We start from the raw sequence: 19,923 nt of genomic DNA on the forward strand, positions 1-19,923 counted from the left end.
TAGGCACTTGGGGGTATTCTTCCCTTTGGGGGGGGGGGAGTAAGAAGAGCCTCAAAAGCTGCAATGTGTGTTTTGTGTTTTAAAAATCCCCCAATTCCTCTGAAGTTTTACACAGTAGCAGCAGCCAGTTAGATTCGAGCCCTCTAATCTTAGATGTTTATTTGTTGGCATATTCAAATAGTGCTTGGTAGTACAGTATTTTTCCTGCTTTATTTACTTAGAAATCATTATTTAAAGAAAATCCTTTTCATGTCTAGCTGCGAAAAGTGCTTTTACCAGGAATTTTGACCAGGGTAGAATATAGAAAATTCTGGATTGGACCTTTTAAACTTCTCAGTACTATTCCATTCCATAACACAAGGGCTCCAACACTGTATAGAGATATCCACCAATGGGATCTTTGTGGTTCCAGCATTTGACCATGAAGTCTGAAAGTATTAGTCTGCATTGAAACACCTGAACACCTGAAAGTATTAGTCTGCACTGGTCACAGTACTGAGCACAGTTCTGACCACTAGCAGACTGCACAGACAATCAACATTCTACATTACCTGGTGGTGGTTCTTCATCCAACATCTAGGAACCACTACTAAAGCTAAATGCCAAGCAAAAGGTTATACAGAGGCTATTTTTATTTGGGGAAATGAAGAAAAGTGTATATGAAACAAAGGAGGAGGACGGCCTCGGAGTATTTAGAACAACAAATATTTTGTCACAATTAGAACGTCTTTCTAAAGTAAGAGGTGTAAAGTCTTAGCCTTTGATCTAGAAGTTCTGCTTCTTAATGCCAGATGTATGGGAGCAGCTGCGGTTACTTGATGTTGAGATAAATTTTCTTTGTACTTGCTCAGAGTACTCCCTTTCCACTATTATTTCTCATGCATCTAGAGTTCAAAATGAGTTCTGGGACTGAGATCCTGCAAGCCCTGCGCCATTCACGCCCTGACATTATCCTTCCCACTACAGCTAATTTTAGTGTGAGATATCCACAGAGTTTTGTCAACTGTGGAAATGTATTCATGGATTTGATATTCCTTGTCAGATGTTCATTCATAGTGGAAGGCAAATTTAATAGCAATTAAGCAAATGAAAAAAAATCCTACCGGGAAATGTTTGTGCCTTTTAAACAATATGTTTCCTAAAAAGCAGCCAATTGTTTCCCTTAGTATGAGGCAATCTTTAAAGTCCCTCCGAGATGAAATTTGTGTAGAATTGGTTCTTGCCAAATGTCTAGCCAATATTCTGTTTCGGTGTCAGTATAGAGGTCGGAGAGCTGGGCGGGCCCTGAACCCTTTCAAAGTAGAATGTAGGTAGGGTGCTGGAGGGGGGGGAGTCCCCTGGGAAATGAGAGGACAACAGCAGTGTTAAACAAGCTTCAGGGATACAGACTTCTTAAGGGTGTTGGAGAGGAATGCGTGTTTAAACATATAGGGACAACTTGAACACATGAAACTGCCTTATACTGAATCAGACCCTTGGTCCGTCAAAGTCAGTATTGTCTACTCATACCAACCACAGCTCTCCAGGGTCTCAGGTAGAGGTCTTTCACATCACCTACTTGCCTAGTCCCTTTAAGTGGAGATGCCGGGGATTGAACCTGGACCTTCTGCATGCCAAGCAGATGCTCTACCACTGAGCCACGGCCCCACCAAAATATTCAGAATATTCCTTGTATAAAAAAGTGAGCTAATAGCAAATATTTTTAATATCAAAATCCTCCAAAACAAGTGATTCCCCCTGCATACTTTTTTGTCACTAAACTGATGTGAAGCAGACAGAAGCAGTTCTGTTATTTTCTTGCTGTTTTAACTAGATACCTAACCTTTTTCATTTGGCTGAGAGCCCTAATTTCCTACTTGCTGAGGAGAAGGTTTAGATGACCAGTGGAATACTGGAAAAACAAAGATCCTCAATTCTTTGAGAGTGTTTGTTTTGAAACGGTAACAAAATGCCCTTAGAGATTTCAAAGAATTACCTATCCAGTGTCTTTGGCCTTTCTTCCTTAATATTGATTGCAAAAGAAGACAAGCCCATAATTGTCTCCACAACCTTTGCTTCTAAGTCAAACAGAAATTTACTTCACAGCATCTTTTTGTTGAACATGTTCCTAGGAAAGCTGAACCCAAATGCTATATTTGTTCTTACTCCCCTTTAAAGGTAGCCTCATTTTATTCTTTCTTAAGCCAAGGCATACACTTTTTGCTTTCTCATATGTCAAAATAAGAGTTTTGCAACACTGTTTTAATCTTATCATTCTTGCTTCGGATTTCACACTTGGCATTCATTGTACATGCTGTTGCAAGAAATATTCCAAAAATTTTCTGGTTGATTTGGACCTCTTTTTAAAAAATGTAAACACTGATATTCTAGGAATTTAGAGGAACTTTCTGTATCTCTTACTCTGATCAGTGTGTCAGGAAAGTAAAGACCAGCTTCCTGGGATGTAATACAATAGTCCTTTCAAAGAAATAGTACAAAGAGTAGAGGTTTTGCTGTGAAGCCTTTTAGGGAGGAAAAGGCTTTTTGCCACATGTATGATCAATGCTGTGATTGAATTCATATACAATTAAAATTATACCTTTGACATTTCAGACTGAGCAAACAAACATGTGTTTGAAGCAAAAATCAAGAAAAACCATGCAGCACCCCTAGCATTTGAAAATCTGTGTGCATTCATCTTAATCTCTCATTTATGGACTTACAGTTTGTCACAGTAATTGATAGTTTAGGGAAGGCTCTAAACCAAACCTTACAAAAGGCTGGCTTTGTTTTCTAAAACATAATAGCATTTAAAAAATGATTTCACGGCATTAAAAATAGGAATTTATCTTAAACGTGACACCTTTCATATTCTTACCCTGTTTCCTTGGAACTTCTTTCTTCAAGCTTTAAAGTTGTTGCTTTTTAAAAAAAAATAATCAAAGATTCCGTCGCTGGCTCACCCACAGAAATAGTGACATCACTGATTGCACAAAAATAAATACATTCATCAGCAATTAAGGTTACCTAGATTTGTTTGTAGAAAAGGTGAATGCATTTAGTACTGTGCTTGGCAGGATGAAAGCATAACGTTATTGCAGTCCAGTTAGTTCCTTATTGTTTACCCTCGTCCTTTTAACTTGATTGCTGAATCTTATCTGTCGGTCCACATACTATAGACCCTGAGGGACAATAGGCTGCAGCAGTGTCTTGCTTTTCAGGAACTCCAGCTCTCCTGCATTTTCAGCTGTAAAGCTTTGAATCCATCATTTCAAGCGAGGCTAAAACCAGCCCTATTTGAACTTCAGCTCCTTTGTGGTGGATTTACATGCTGAAGGAAGAAGGAAAAAAAAAACACAGATAATCAAGCATGCGGTAAGCAGACACGTTCTGGTTGGATAAGCTCCGCTTCCCCCTCCCACAAGAGCAAGGGATCCACCAGCAATAGACACGTTCAGGGCCTCCCCCTTAACCACAAACAGTAGAGGGCTGGCCGAAGCCAAACTTTTAGCCAGTGATGTCACAGCCCTCAGCAGCCCGGAGCAATCTGGTGTGTGGGAGGCGGACTCGCTGGACTTTGTCAAGTAGCAACAGAGACGCTGAAAATCTGCACGTTGCTCAAGAAGACAGCAGCACTTTCTACAGTTTTTAATCAGTGCTGTTGAAGGCAGGGTACAATTTTCTGGTTGAGATTATGTAATCTTTTTCTTTCTTTTCTTAAAAACTCACCTTTTCCCTGCCCTTGCGGGTGTCTTTTTAACCGGTGGTGGAGCCTGAATTAACTGCATCGTCATGAGGTGTGGAGTGCTTGCATTATAGTCATTAGACTTGAATTTACTGGTTAAGCACTTGGTTTTTTCCTCAGAGGATGCTAGATTGTGTTCACACACGCATGCACACCCTTCAGCTTTCTGTCCGTCCGTCCCTTGCTTTTAGGGCATAACCTTGATCTGCTTAGAAGTGCAACGAGCTCACTGTGCAAATTGGCTACAGGAAACTGGGATGAGATCACTTGGGTCCCCAGGGGAGGCAGTGGTAGTGAGACATGGGATAACTAGCCCATCTGTCCAGTGGGTGAGCTGTACATATTTGGATCTGTTCTACACCATTTTCTTGGAGAGGCTGATTTTCTGCTCCTTCGTTGCGCAGTTTGGTATGATGGTGCTGCTGTTTTAGATTTATATCCCAGCATTCCTAGAGCTCAAAAGTAGATTATACAGGTATTTACATTTTAAAAGGAGAGGGAGATCGTGGTCACCATGCCTCCTTTCACATGGCAGAGGCATTTTGAAGCAGCAACGCAGCATCCACACAAGACAAGTTTCTCTGCACTTTGCTTGCCTTGGCTCCCCACGGCTGCCAATTCCTCCAACCGCCAGAGGGCTTTTTCAGACTTTTTGTGTAACCCAGCAATTGTTAGATCGCTACAACCTGATACTGTTAACCATCTATTGCCATGAGTTACTCTTTCCTCTAGATTCCTGCACTTAAAAAAAAAGAAAAGAAAGAAAACTGGGAAAGCCTGAAAAATCCCTCTATTGGTGGGGGTAGGGTAGGGAATAGAGAGCAAAAGGCTGAGGGAAATGGTGTAGCTGTGAACAGGACCTTCAGATTCTGGTGTCTTCCCATCCACATGGCATTCAGAGGACCTTGACCATTAGGATTTTGGGGGACAAAGTGTGTATGGCTATGACCTAACTTAAACTAGGGTTGCCAACTTCCAGGTACTGCTAGAGAGCTCCTGCTATTACAACTAATTGGAAGCCAATAGAAATCCGTTCACCTGGAGAAAATGGCCGCTTTGGCAATAGGACTCTGGCATTGATGTCCCTCCCCAAACCCTGCCCTACTCAGGCTCCACCCCCAAAACCTTCTGCCAGTGGCGAAGAGGGACCTGCCAACCCTAACTTAAAGACAATTTACTTTTACTGAACATTTGATTGCTTCCTAGTGACTGCCCGCTCTACGTCTTACAGGTTCTGGGACCAATTTCAAATTGTTAAATGATTTCCACACCTTGCATGTTGACGTTAACCTTAAGCATGAAACTATGTTAGCAAAGCTTTCTAAATGTACATTTGTCATACTAAAAAAATGCAGCTTCTGGAATATGTCTCTTTATCTGTCTTTTTGAAAGCCATCTGGTGAGGCTAAGGAAAAAGGCTCTGATAGGAAAAGTACAAAACATTGTGATTTAACTTTGTAGTTGTTATTGAGTATCCAGCCAGCTTACCTAGAAAGATGATCAGATTCCTAATTAGAGTACAGCAGCAGTACTCTGGTTTACTTCTTACTCGGTACAGTGAGATTTGTTGGCTGTCATAGCTTAAGATCTGCCCAAAGTTGATTGAACAAGAATCTGAGGATAGAAAGCAACTTGCCTTTATGCTAGTGGTTTTATGTTTAAATTTTATACCTTTACCACCACATGTAAAAATTTCCCTCACCATTCTCACTATTTGTGTTGACCTTGCTACTGTAAATCTTCCAGGAGTAGATCAAAAAGCAGTATGGTAAAGTGGCCTGAGTGGCTTAGTGCTTTGTGCAACTATTCCATATTCTAGACTTTTATGCACATATTCATCCAATCCATCCATATTCTTAATATGCTGGTTTGATTTTGTGGAGTGGCCGTATGCTTAATTGAATGTCCCAAAATGCACCTAAGAAACATCCTTAGTTGTTCTTTGCCAAGGTATTTTTAACCTGGAAACACAGCTCATGAAAAGGATACAACTGACCATTCTAGCTCAGAGGAAATAATCTAATTCTTAACATGGCCCTATCTGGGGATACTTAAATCCAGAGATTGGAGCTGTGAAAAGACAGATCTTTCTACAGACATGAGAAAAGCTCCAGGTTTGCAGAAATATCTAAAACTAAAGAATGCATCAAGGGACTAACCCCCCTCCAAGTGATAAAAGTAGTGTCTGTACCTTTAAGAAAGGAGATCTCATTGGCAATTGTGGAATTGCTAGGCAACTAGAACAATAGTGCCAGCCTTCAAACCTTGGTGGTCTATTAAGCTTATGCCGCAATGCTTAAATGTACTCAGAGAGCAATCCAAAACTGGTTTACTATAAAGTAATTCCCATTTATTCAATGGAATTTACTCTCAGGAAAGGGTTTTTAGAATTGCAGTCATAAGACAACAAATGCATAGAAATCAGGGTCTTCCTTAAAGGTAAAAATTATAGAGCTTGGACTGTCTTCATAGCAGTCTCATGAACAACATGTAATGCTATACACAAAACATTGTTTTATGTCATAACATCATTGTATGTTTGAATATTTTGCTTTAGTCTGTTTCTTTAGTTATTTTGCAAGCAAGCTCTTCTTCCAAGGGAGAGCTCTAACCATGAGGCAAATAAATATGTTGCAATACACTTCTGTTTACTGCCTTTCCAAAATAATGAATTTGCAATTACTACCAGCTGAAATTTGAGTTTTAATGTAGCATATGTTAGCAATGCTAGCTGACTCATTGGACAGACTTGCTTCTCATACAGACCTGTCTGTTACCTGACAAAAGTGACTCTTGGATTTTTTTGCCCATTGGAGACACACAGATAAAGTTCACATGGAACAAATGGGACAGAGACTCTTGTGCTACATTAATGCTTGAAGTCCATCACCATAATTCTAGTACACCCAAATGACATTCTTTGTAGAATGCATTCATGCTAGATTGTTTGTTTCTTGGGAATAGGGTTGCCAACTTTCAGGTACTAGCTGGAGATCTCCTGCTATTACCACTGATCTCCAGCCGATAGAGATCAGTTCACGTGGAGAAAATGGCCACTTTGGCAATTGGACTCTATGGCATTGAAGTCCCTTCCCTCCTCAAACCCCACCCTCCTCAGGCTCCGCCCAAAAAACCTCCGGCTGGTGGCAAAGAGAGACCTGGCAACCCTACTTGGGAAGTATCCCATCAGTATCCTGAATGGAGTCTTTGAACAACACTGAACTTCTGGGTTGGTTATAAGGAAAGAAAATTACCCTTTAAAGAGGAGCTTGTTTTCCCCTGATATGTGGGATATCAAATCTGCTAGCTGAGATGACTCCAGGCGCCTGCTTGAAGCAGAACCCCCCACAGCCAGTAGATACGCTACAGGCCTTGCAGTTGGTTGGTTGGGAAGCAGTAGGAGGCTTCATTTCAGGGGACAGGTTGCTTCTTTGCTATCATACTTAAGCACGTTTCAGTTACATATATGTGGTGTTGGTGCAGGTCTAATGTTAGGATAACGAAAAGGAAAAGGCTGTAATCCTTTTGCTTACAAAAAGGAAGGTGAGTGACCTGTTGTCCTAATTCTACACGTATAAAGTGTTCTAAAGTATCTAAAATAAATAATCCTAAAATATACTGCTGTTTACAAATTAACTTTAAATCTATCCAAGAAAGGGCCTTTCAATATTGCTGAGAAGATGTCCCCTTAATTCTGAAACACGAAAATCTGAAATGGCACCGTGGAGATAATTATTTGTGTTTTCCTTATATGAAAACTACACATTTCCAGATCACTAGAATCATCAGGATTCTGCATTTAATAATGTATATTATGTGACTAGGGTTGCCAGCATCCAGGTACTAGCCGGAGATCTCCTGCTATTACAACTGATCTCCCCGCCCTCCTCAGGCTCCACCCCAAAAACCTCCCACCAGTGGTGAAGAGAGACCTAGCAACCCTATATATGACCATTGTTAGGAAGGGTTAGGTATCCTATGATACACTATTGACTAAAACTGTATAATGAGAGCCATTCGTAATCTCTTAAAATATGCATGTATATTTGGATTAAAATTGTTTGAAAGAGCCAACAAAGCGATCAACTTTCTAGAAAAAAAACAGCTAGAATCAGTAATGACTTGCACATATTCTGCGAATGAGTTGCCTCCTGAGCCATTTAGAGGGAACCCACAAAGACTCTTGCAGAAGAAGCTCTGTCTGTTTGTAAATGATTTGAAAGTCAGGCCAGAGGAACTGATTTTTTTCGTTTGTATGCCATTAATTAACAGCAGAGTTTCAGCCTTATGTCATGTCTCATGTCTGCATGAGCTCTTCAGAGTGCCTACGGTAGAACTAGTCAAATCTATATTCAACTCACTGTGGTGCTTAGCCTTACATTTGAGGTTGAAAGCTTGGACTTGTTTGGGAAGTAAGTCTTATTTGTCAGTTCTCAGGGAAGTGAAATGGCTAGTTTGTTTGAAAATATTTGCAGCTATTGAACATTTGCTCAATTTAAGTGTTCAGTAGTACATGGAAAGTAAATTCAAGAGCTAGGCTCAATGATTCATAGGGTTGGCAGCTCCGGGTTGGGAAATACCTGGACGTTTTTGGTGTGGAACCTGAGGAGGGTAGGGTTTGGGAAGAGGAGGGACTTCAATACCACAGAGTCCAATTGCCAAAGCGGCCATTTTCTCCAGGTGAACTGATCTCTATTGGCAGGAGATCAGATGTAATAGCAGGAGATCTCCAGTTAGTACCTGGAGGTTGGCAACCCTAATGATTCATCTTATGCTGCTCTTTCTCATTTTTCCCAGTACTTTTTCTTGCCCCTTCCCTTGCCCTACCTGCTGCTGTCCCCCCACCCCATCACTACACATGCAGTTTTGGAACAATGCTGCTTAGCTGTAATCAGATACCTCGCAAATACAGGGAGAGAGATTGCAGCATGAGATACCTTCTTTGGCATCTAGTTTCAATTTTTGAAAGGATTTCTTTATTTCAAATTAGGAGTTTTTCAAACATTAAATTATTGTCTTTCCAAGGTTTCAGAATGCAAAGTTTCATGTACCCCCTTCTTTTATGCTTCATTCTTATATTGTCCAACTTTACTTACTATTTTAATGCACTATCCACTTCTGATTATGTAGATATTTCTTCCAAAGAAGATATAAAATGAGCATTAGCATTAATTTAAAAAGAATCTATGAAGAAAATTGCACTTTAAAGATGTTCTTGTAACATAGAGATGAATCAGTTTTGGGCAAAACATTTTTAATTAAAAACAATTTTCCAGAAGTGTATTAAAAACTAAAATGGAGCCTTGGAAAATGGTACATGAAAAGAAGAAGAGTTGGTTTTTATATGCCAACTTTCTCTACCACTTAAGGGAGACTCAAACTGGCTTACAATCACCTCCCTTCCCCACAACAGCTACCCTGTGAGGTAGGTGGAGCTGAGAAAGCTCTAACAGAGCTGTAACTTGCCCAAGGTCACCCAGCTGGCTTCATGTGTAGGAGTGGGGAAACAAATCCAGTTCACCAGATTAGCCTCCACTGCTCATGTGGAGAAGTGGGGAATCAAACCCGGTTCTCCAGATCAGAGTCCACCGTTCCAAACCACCGCTCTTAACCACTACACCAAGCTGGCTCCTAGGTTGATGTTGTAAAAAACAAAAAATGAAGCATCATGCTAGTGTCAAAGGTATGTTTACTTGTGTAGTACTAATGTTTTTACTGTAAATCATGGCATTATAATATTAGAAATGATTATGACCTTTTCCTCTGGCTCCGTCTGTGCTAATAAACATATAACAGCAAAGGATGTGAATCCAGAAGTAAGTTTGCATACAGCTGCAATTTGCCTCTTCCTAACATTCAGGGACATGATTTCCAACGTAAATAATTTGCTTTTAAATTATGTTTTTAGAAGTAATTATAGTTTGTATATCCTTTCACATTTGGTACTCTTATGCACCTTTGTGGCAAATTATGCATGTTAACACCATTACATTCATTGAACAAATCTCATAGAAATGCTTGCAACATCAGAGAACTTCCAAGGCAGGGTTGTATTTTCTTCTGTCCTTAGTTTTTTCCAGTGGATAACCACCTACTACACTTTCCTTTTCAAGTGGAGGTTGGTTGGTTTTAATTGGCTTCCCCTTTCATGGGTTATGCTAGTGTGAATGACTCTTTCAAAGTGGCATGTATAGTCCAGTGAGCCAGGTTACCCTGCAAGAAAGCAACTGACCAAGATTACTCAGTGAGAAGGGATTTGATCCTGGGTCGTCTTGTTCCTTGTCCAACTCTTAATTAGAACACCACAGTAACCCACTTTACAGATAAAGTTTTGCAGTGTTTCACAGTCTAACGGGGTATCTTTTGCAAATTTAACTACCTGGCTGTTCGCTTGATTCCTAATAATTTCTTTGCAAATTCTTTGCAAATTAATTGACATCAGTCCCCAAACAGATTTCTTGCTGACCTAGCGCTGAAAGGGGAAGGGGCAGGAGGAGCAAGACCAACTCACCCCTCCTCACCAACAAACAACCCAGACACCTTCGCCGGAATGTAAAGCAGCCACAACTTTATTGGTTACAGCTGAACAGGACCTTAACATAGCATAGGGGCCAGCTCCATGAATTTGGCCAACCCGCCTGCCGACTGATGGGGGACCTCCTACTCTCAACCCTCCTGCTAGGAAGTAGCATGGGATGGCAGTATATGAGACTCCATCTAGGCTTGATCCACTTGGTGATTCCCCTGCCACTTGGAAGGAGGAGGCCCCTGACAGCCCCCAAACTGGGCATGTACCCTTGCAAAGCCTTCCCCAAAATCTCTTAATGGAATCCCCAGGGTGGGGGAAAGGGGTATGCAAGCTGGTTTTCTCCCCAAAATGGATCCAGCCCCATGCAGACACCACCAAAAAATTGTGACAGCGAACAAAAATGAAAATGAACAAACTGAACAACATTAGAAAGAGAGAGGGAGGGTGGGACAAAGTTGAAAGGCAACTGAGCTGGGCGTGGCAGGGCTCCTTATATGCAGGGCAGACGGACCCGAGTAAAGACTGTGTTGCTTCGGTCCATCTACCCAGCTCTGCAATACACCCCCCCCCCCGGGTGTAGTGGCTGACAGAGATAGGCTAGTTTGAATGGGGGGGGGGATCAGAGCTGATTGGTGGAGGCTTGGCCAGGCGGGAAAATCCTAGCCGAGCTGACCCATACAGTTGTGCAGGCTCTCCCGGCTGCCTCTTTTGCCACCAATCAGCTGATGGGATGGCAAGAGCCGTGCTGCCCAGAAGCCTCCTCTTGCTGTCCTCCCCACATGGGCCAGCAAACCGGGGCTCCGAGGTAAGCCCCGGAATCCCGCTCTTAAAGGACTCTGCTGCTTACTTCCCTCTATGGTGAAAGCTGTTAATTTATTCGTACCTCCATTTATTTCTTCTTCCTTCATTTTATTCAGCTATTCATCCATGAGGGGACCCTATTCCCATACACTTCACTGGGAATCTTCTCTAGGAGCCTTTAATAATGAACTTTTCCAAAAGCTTTTTGTAAACCCAAAATATGCAGTGGACGTCTGTCATCTTGTTCACATTCCTGTTCACATTGTGAGAATGTTCTAAAGGATAATGAGGCAGCATCCCTCTGCAGAAGCCATCTTATCTTTTCTAGATTCATAGTGCAGTCCCTTTGTAGAAGTCATCAGGCTTCACTACACAAGAGGGGGCTCTTACTTTTTGGAGCGTATGCTGTTTCTGGTAAGTAAAAGCCTTCAGAGAAGAAAACTGGAAGGGCTAGTTCTAGGGGACAAAGAAGGACGAAGTATCAGGCAGCAGTGCCAGAAAAAGTTGGTCAGGGTAACTAATATATCTAGGACATCTAGGATTTATCTGAATGGGTAGTGGGCATTCACCAGGCCAAGGAGTCTGCTTACTGAGATGTTCAAAGGAGAGGAGGCTGAAGAAGGTGGAGAAGAATGTGCCATGGCCCATGAAAAGTCAGTCCTCCAGGTGCTTCATGTTTCAATGAAAACGGACACCACTTTACACACAAATGGGGAAAGACTGAGGGAGTTTGAGTGATCAACAATTCCCTGTGGAACCATCTATGCTTCCCTATGAGTTTTGGCATTGGAAAAGTCCCTCCAAAAATTGTGGCCGCCTAAATCCAGGCTCACATATTAGTGCATGTGAGCAAATATTTGGAAACCGTATTTAGAATTAGCAGTGTCAGCTGCACATAAATAAATGTGGAAAGAATTTGCTGTGACCAGGAAACATTTTTTTAAACAACCCATCATTTTAGTTTGATCTTATGTAGTAATGCTATTTACTTTTTGCCCAGAGGTGTCCTGCTTCTCACTTACTGAAGGTTTGTGCATGTGTTTAAACTGTTGACTGAAATCTGCTATGTTGAAAACTATATACACACACACTGTTTGCCAGTGTGCTTGCAAAATACTTACATGTAAGTGCAGTAGCTGACTACAAGATGGATGCACAATCCATTGAGGGTTCAGCATGCTCAGCACATAGCCCTGTGCGTTGAAGTATAGTATGAAAAAACAAGCTGCATTCCTACTGGTGTAGGCTGTTTCTTTCTAGTAACTTGAGCTATTTCCTATACACATGCCCAGATGTATTGCTTTACATGTAAAAGATTTCAAACCTACTTAGTAGAGCATCTTGGAAGGTATGCAACTCCTCATCCTTCCAGGCCTGTGCATTCCTGTACCTTTACCCCTACTCCAACCATGCCACCACCCGTTATCCCTAACTTTTCATTATCTGTACTGGTGGCTCTGCCAATGACAGTACCTCTGCAGAGCTCAAGAGTAGGACAGAAATCCCTAACTGACTAGTGTATATACAGTTGTCATCCTCAAGTATCCAACAGTCGTAAACCAAACCCAATATTTTAACCTTTTTTCTTTTTACTGTAGGAAAATAAAGTGGGTACTAAGGGAAAAAAATGACAGCGGGAAGCAAATTGTTTTTCTTATTAGTATAGGAACTGACACTTTATAAAAAAAAACCATTTTAATTTTCTTACATCTACGTTTCATCAAATAAACTGACAAATGTTTTGTATAACTGCACTTTTATAAGAAATTGTTAATGCATTGAGCATGTTACTGAACTTTATTTCTATAAAAAAAGAGAATACAGTTTTCAACTGAACTCTGATGTACCATTTTAAATCCATAGGCTAAATAAAACAGATGTTTTGTCCTTAACTTTAAGTTGAAACATGTATTCAGAGGCCTATTTGTGTTTGGCTAACCTTTTGTCATGAAACTGTTTTTTTTTTCTTCAAAATTCTAAAAACCAGAACCAAATAAAATGTGTTTAGAGATTTTTTTTTCATAAGGTTATTTGTAAATCCCTCACAGGTATTCTTTTTCAAAGTGAGTTTTACTCAGGCACTGAATAATAGAATATCTTTATAGTATCTAATTTGAAAGCTGGTTTAACCTGTAACAGGACTTGGCAATAAATGTGGGCAGAAGCCTGATAGATCTAGAGTTTTTTTAATTGTAAAACATTAGGGGGAAATTCGAAATTATACCACAATCTTCTTTGTTTAGAAGACTTTGCCCCAGTCTTCTGCTAAAACAACCCTCAAGGCAGTTTACACATTTAAAAAGAATAAAACACAATTATATAATACAAATGTAAGAACAACAAATGAGTAATGTAGCAGCAGCCAATAATTGAAACCAGTAAGTTGTACAGTTCTCAACTTCGCCAACCACAAGAAAGGCATGGCGTATCTGGTGGACAGTCAGGCTGGAGTAGACCGTTAGTTTAGGAGCTGGAGAGCTAGATAGCAGGAGCTATGGAGCTGGAGGCTCACTGCAGGGAGCTGTTGACGACTGGTTGGAGAGGATGGGTTGGAGAGGTGTTGACCCAGTAGTGGCTGAAATTTAACTGAGGTGCTGGTCCAGTCCTTCCTATAAGGAGAGTTGCTGCCAGGTGTGTGCTCATCTGCCTGCTATGCTTTTGAGGTCTGGAAGAGACTGTGGAGGATTAGTGAAAGGGACCTCTCAAGGAACTTCTGATATGGCAGAGGTTCTTTGGACAGGAGCTGGCTCCTGGGTGGCTCTTGGATGGAAATTGGTTGTGACAGAGAAGGCAAGGGGTCTTCTCCTGAAGGTCCTGGGGGTCAAGGAGCTTGGGGTGTAACAGGAACCATATGGGGTTCCTCTCCCTTTGTAGTCCAAGAAATCCTCTGATGAGAACAGGCAGGGGCAGATCATGGCAACAATAGAGCAGTAATAAACAGAGTTTATTACTGCTGGAGGCTACTACCTGGAGGTTGGCAACCCTAGTAATAAAACCCAATAAAACAAATAAATGTGTAACCCGTGTAATTCAGCCCAAGGTCAGCCCTGTTTGCTCCAGATGGTTCACAAGTATCTCACCCTCCCATGCAGGAGAGTGGGGTGTGTGTATTTACAGCAGAAGAATAGCTGGTAGGAAAAGGATTAAATGTCCTGTCTCCACTCACTGTCTCTCTGTTCAAAATTATTTCTTCCCAAACTGGCTTTTTTTCTCCTGAAAAAGCAGTTTTCGAGGCTGTGTTAAATTATCATGTCATGTTTGTCCCATAGTTGTCTGTATGTGATAACTTCAGGGAGACACAGGAAAATAACACACATACACTTGTGTAAAAAATTATTTTGATTAAGACCGTCACTTGTCAACTTACTACATCCCCTTATTTTGCAATTGAAGTGAATCATATGATATATTGAGATGAACCAGATTTTTCCAGCCACTTGATGACTTTTGTAATCTTGCTGCAGTGCAGTCTTATTCGTGTGGAATGATTTATTCACCCAGAGTTCCCTGGGCAAGAGGAAGTGGGCAGAGCCATCCCTGATTTATAGGATCTCAACAGTGATGGCAAATGTTTTGCATAGTGTTACAACCCACCTAAAGTTGCTAAAAGGCCTTAAAAGGTAAAGGTCCCCTGTGCAAGCACCGGGTCATTCCTGACCCATGGGGTGACATCACATCCTGACGTTTACTAGGCAATCTTAGTTTGTGGGGTGGTTTGCCAGTGCCTTCCCCAGTCATCTTCCCTTTACCCCCAGCAAGTTGGGTACTCATTTTACCAACCTCGGAAGGATGGAAGCCTGAGTCAACCTTGAGCCAGCTACCTGAAACCAACTTCCATTGGGATCGAACTCAGGTCGTGAGCAGAACTTTTGACTGCAGTACTGCAGCTTACCACTCTGTGCCACGGGGCTCTTTAAAGGCCTTACCTTAAAGGAATTATTGTACATTAACAGATTGTGTTCATAAAGAGCCCTACAATAGAAAATCAACCAGCTACATTCAGTGCTGTCTCAGACTTCAGGATTGTTGTCCTGGGAACCTCTCTGCATTTGCCACGAAATATCTCTGTGTTTGCATTGTATAACACACTGTACATTTAGCTCACTGATAACTAACTGGGCCTGTTGGGACTCTTCTGCCTTCTGCCCCATATAATGGGGTAGATCCAACCATCCTCCAAGGAACCTTCCTCCAGCCTAAGGAGCTTTCCCTCAACTTCTGTTGGAGGACAAACCACTTAATTTGGAGGAAGGCTTCAAACATGAGCCAAAAGGAACTGTAGGGTATAAATGTTTTAATAAATAAACTTTGCTCGGTCAAGTGGTAGGGTAGGAGTTGGATCCATCCCAATGTCCCCCCCCCCCCAGTGTACTCAAGTCAGTGCTACTGCACATTGCAGGGGAAGATATGATGGCAAACAAGTTACCTTTCAAGGAAGCTTATTGGACATTGGTGATCTTCTATTGGAAACATACCCATTTCAGTAATAGGAACGTTTTATTCAGTGCAGGTTTTGTTACTGTGCGGATTATGGTATGCCTGTACTACAGTCTACTTTGCTTCTATGTTGAGCAATACTAAAGCCAAGGTACACTGTCAGATGCTCCATGTGATGTATTTGTTGCAGGACTGTTACCACATCAGATGGTAGGTGTGGGATCACATGTTTGAATGCCCCTTCATTCTTTAAAAAAAATCCTAGGTATATAGAACAAGCATATCAGGGAGAAAGCATCTAAACTAGTCCCTGGAAGCAATAATATATGATTCTGAGGGGTTTTTGGAGGGTCCTGCTGGTAGCAAACCGTATGTGTGAATTACTGTCATGGACAGAACGAGAGTGTCTAAAAAATTTAAGAAGAGCTCTGCTGGATCAAATCAAAGGTCCCTATAGTCCAACATCCTGCTTCCAGCATTGCCCAACCATATACTTTCTCACCTCCCCCAGTTTCCCTTTTTAAAAGCTGACGTTAAGTTTTCCAGTTTTCCCTTTTTCAAAAGCTGACATTAAGTTTTCTAATTTCCAGTCCTTCAGCAAGGTGGCTGATTTTGTGTGTGTAAAGTGTTAAGTCACAGCTGACTTATGGCAACCCCATGGAGTTTTCAAGAGATGAACAGAAGTAGTTTGTCTCTGTGTGGCAACCCTGGACTTCCTTAGTAGTCTCCCAAGTACTAACCTGGGCCGACCCCGCTTAGCTTCCAAGATTTGATGAGACCAGGCTACCCTGGGCCATCCAGGTCAGGCTGGTTGATTTTAGTGTGCATGTATTACTTAGGCAATTTCACACAAGTATTTTAGGTATATTCCAAGAAGACCAGAGACTGCTGTTGTTTTTTTAAGTTGTCAGTTTACCCTATAACTTTCTCTTTTGTCACCTGGCTCACTTCTTCCCCTATCAAGCCTGAAAACAGCCGATTTATAATGGAGATCTACTCCAGATCTTCTACGGTAAAGACCATTGTAGAATATTCATTCAGGTTCTCTGCAACTTATCCACCTTTAGCAGTCTTTTCACTTCTTTGTTGTCCAATGATTCACCCATGTCTGCTTGTTCCTGCTTCGGATACATTTGAAGATACACATCACTGCATTTAAGTGGGTTTGTGCAACAAGTTCCATTAGAGAATTTTGTATTTCTCTTAAATGGTGCAGTTTTCAACACAGATAGCTACTAAATTTTTCCACACTCATTTTTTTCATCTGAAACTATCCTTTGATTCACTTGAGAAATGGAAGCGGTGGTGCATATCAGTATTTTACCACAGGGAATCTTTTTTATTAAGGGTTAATATTATGTGTCATAACTTCAGAGTTTCTTGTTCACTGTTTAAAAAAAAAAAACAAGTGTAATCTTTTAAAAATCAATTTCACTCATTATCCTTTAATTCTTGTTCTTTTCCCCCTACCAAAGTCCACCAGCAAAAGAGCTGCTATGGAATTTGCATTCTGTAGATCACTTACTTGACAGGCATTAATTTCATGTGGTTGAGTTATCACTGTTCCATCAGCCTGTTGATTTCCATGGTGTGTTCTTGGAAAAACCTGTGTTTTAACATGTAGGATATTAGTCATTAATTATTCTGAAGCAGAATACTTGCTTCAGGGAATGGTATTTTGAAATGTTCTTGCCTATTTTACCTCTATCTTACGATCTTCGTTTACAAAACAGAATGTAAGAAGTTCCATTTTGGGAACATCATTTAAATGTAGTACTATGAGAACTTTCTTCTGATTACTGTTCTAACACATGAATAGGTAGCTGTGTGTCATTAGAACTTGTAGAAGCAACATATGAACTTTCTCTTAGCTTCTTCCCCACCATTTCAATCAATGTTAGGAGTTCTGTGCCTCTTCACACGGTTTTTTTCATGGTGAGAATTAGGATTTTGATCCATTAAAAATCGTATAGGTTTTAACTATTGCATGATACAAATGCATGAATAAGCTATTTTTATTTTTAAACATTGGTCACACATCTTACAACAGATACCACCCCAGAATTCACATTCTCTCCAATGTTAGGGAGACACGAGGAGGCCTCTTGTGATAATTGCCTTACATGGTTTTTAAGTCCTCATGTTTAAACAAGCCAAAAAGTTGTTATCAAACATTACAGCCCTAATTGTGATGGGGACAGATGAAACAACTATTTCCCGTCTTTGCCAGGATGTGAGGTGCGCTTGCCTATCGGCCTCATTTGAAAGAACCATAAGATACACTGCTTTCCTCCCATAACCTAATCAGTTTGGTCTCGTACCTGGTACAAGAGTGAACACAAGTGCTTACCAGATTGCTCTTAGTTTTTTCTCATATCTTCCTACAGATGTGTGCAATTTCAGCAGCACTGAAAATGCTGCTTGAGCTCAAAACGGGAGCTGTGGGGATATCATACAAAAAAAGAAGAGGCAAAGCATTCCGCTATTCTGCCTGTCAGTTTTATTCCCATTATTTTTCCCCCTCCTGCATCCCCCCTCCTGCATATCAGATGAATAAAATTGTGTTGTCCAGCTATTCTCAAGAATACGGTACAGGCTATCTCCATTCTTGACCTATGTGCAGCTCCCTTATGGCCTAGTTGCATCTGGCAACAGTGACCATTGCTGACACTGTAGCGTCATAGCATCATCCTTGTGCTATTACACTGACAGCCTAACAACCCTTGCCACAATCTTACACTTTTATTTAGCTAGCATAGTGAGTCACAGAACTGAGTCATTAGAAATCTTAAAGTATCAATTTATGTATGGACTTTGTCATCAAGATATTCGGAGTGCATTGCTTTAGATTCCTCACTTAAGTAAGCAAAAAAGTAAATGGCCCCAGACTTACTTGGGGCTGCGTTTGCATCCTGGGGCTGGGATCATGGAGGGGGAGGCTGTTGGACCGATACCACACCAGCAGCATTGCTCCTGGCTCTTCCGGGGGGCTGGAGGGGTGGGTGGGAGTGTTGGGCGGAACTGATGAGAAGGTTCATCATCCGAGTCCTCCTGGCCCACCATTATTTATTTATTGATTTCTCACACTTATAGCCCGCCTTCATTCCCAGCAAGCCAGGCTCAGAGCGGGTCACAGCATTTAAGACCATAAAAACATAAATTAAAGCATAAATTAAAACTGCATAAGTTTAAAACTAAGAGCTTAGTACAACAATAATAAGAACAAGATGGCATTCAATAAAAGCTGTCTCTCTCACCCACCGTTTGCATCTGAGTCATTATGGTTAGCATTTTGGATTATCCGTTGTTGCTTTCAGGCAAATCATGTGATGGAGGGCTGGAAGGTATGAGTCAGTACTCAGCTCTCATGCCCCTTGCTTACATGCCCAGGGTAATGCTGATCGCCAATTTGGGGTCAGGAAGGAATTTTCCTCCAGGCTGGATTGGCCAGGGATCCTGGAGATGTTTGTGTCTTCCTCTGGTCATAGAGCAAGAGTCACCGGGGGAGCGTGGGAGATCGCTTCCAGCTCTGTTTCTATGCTCTTCATTTTTGTCACAGCTTGTTTGGTGGTTTGGGCATTGGAGGTGGTGCCAGTGAGACCATTTCCCCCATTTTGGGAACTCCCTTAAGGGGTCTTAAGGGTGGAGCCGTTCAGCCACATGCCCAGCTTGGGGCTGCCGGCTTGTGCTCACCACCAGGTGGCAGGGGAACCATACAGAGGCTCACCTCCAGGTAGATCCCAGATGTGCCACTCCATGGCCTGGGGGGACAGGGTCATATAGGGTGGCAGGTGGGTTGCCCGATATTTGGATCCATTCCCATGCTGCACCAGTGCTCCTGCAGCTGTATTCAACAAAGCTGTGGCCTGTTTTCCCCAATCTGTTGTGTGTGTGTGTGGTCCTTCCCCTAAACGCGCTCCCCTCATTGCCCTCTGGGCCCGCATATATTTTGTAAAGAAACCGAGCCAGCATTTGGAACAGAATGAAATATTTTGTTACAGGTAGCCCTAAACATTGCTTGACAAATTGCTGATATTATGGTTTTGCTTACTTTAAAAGTTCCATAGTTGCTTTCCAGTTTGTGATTTCACTTTACAAATTTCCACCAACTGAAGTAGTTTATCTAATAAACACATTGTATAATTAATTGCCTGTCTGCTTTGAAAGGCACATGCTGGCCACAGGAGACAGAGCAAGGGGAAAGTTATAAAGTTAAAAAAAAAATCTTTTATGAATTCGTTTTTCTCCAGTTTGAATAAATTAGTTAAGAATAAATTTCAGTAACTCAAGGGAAGCAACTTCTTTGTTTTAAAGTTGTCTTGGAAGCTTCAAGGTTCACTGCCTAAAAATAGATGATTCTCTTATCTCTCCCTTACATGGCTTCTCTGATGACTGTCCTTCCAAAAGCATCTTATGATCTCATTTCCAAGAT

The 19,923-nt window shown here is 41.4% G+C and overlaps 2 protein-coding genes across 2 annotated transcripts in view; one reads left to right on the plus strand and one right to left on the minus strand.

The window, feature by feature from the left end:
- Positions 1-2,905, minus strand: part of ANGPTL2 (angiopoietin like 2) — a 31,826-nt gene extending 28,921 nt beyond the window's left edge. The window contains exon 1 of the mRNA XM_056860278.1: positions 2,858-2,905. The gene's annotated coding sequence lies outside the window, so the exon portion shown is untranslated. The remainder of the gene's footprint in view (positions 1-2,857) is intronic.
- Positions 1-19,923, plus strand: part of RALGPS1 (Ral GEF with PH domain and SH3 binding motif 1) — a 224,457-nt gene that overhangs the window by 96,520 nt on the left and 108,014 nt on the right. The gene's annotated exons all lie outside the window — the stretch shown is intronic.

The sequence above is a fragment of the Euleptes europaea genome, chromosome 14 (genome assembly GCF_029931775.1).
Source record: "Euleptes europaea isolate rEulEur1 chromosome 14, rEulEur1.hap1, whole genome shotgun sequence".
NCBI classification, from domain to species: Eukaryota; Metazoa; Chordata; class Lepidosauria; order Squamata; family Sphaerodactylidae; genus Euleptes; species Euleptes europaea.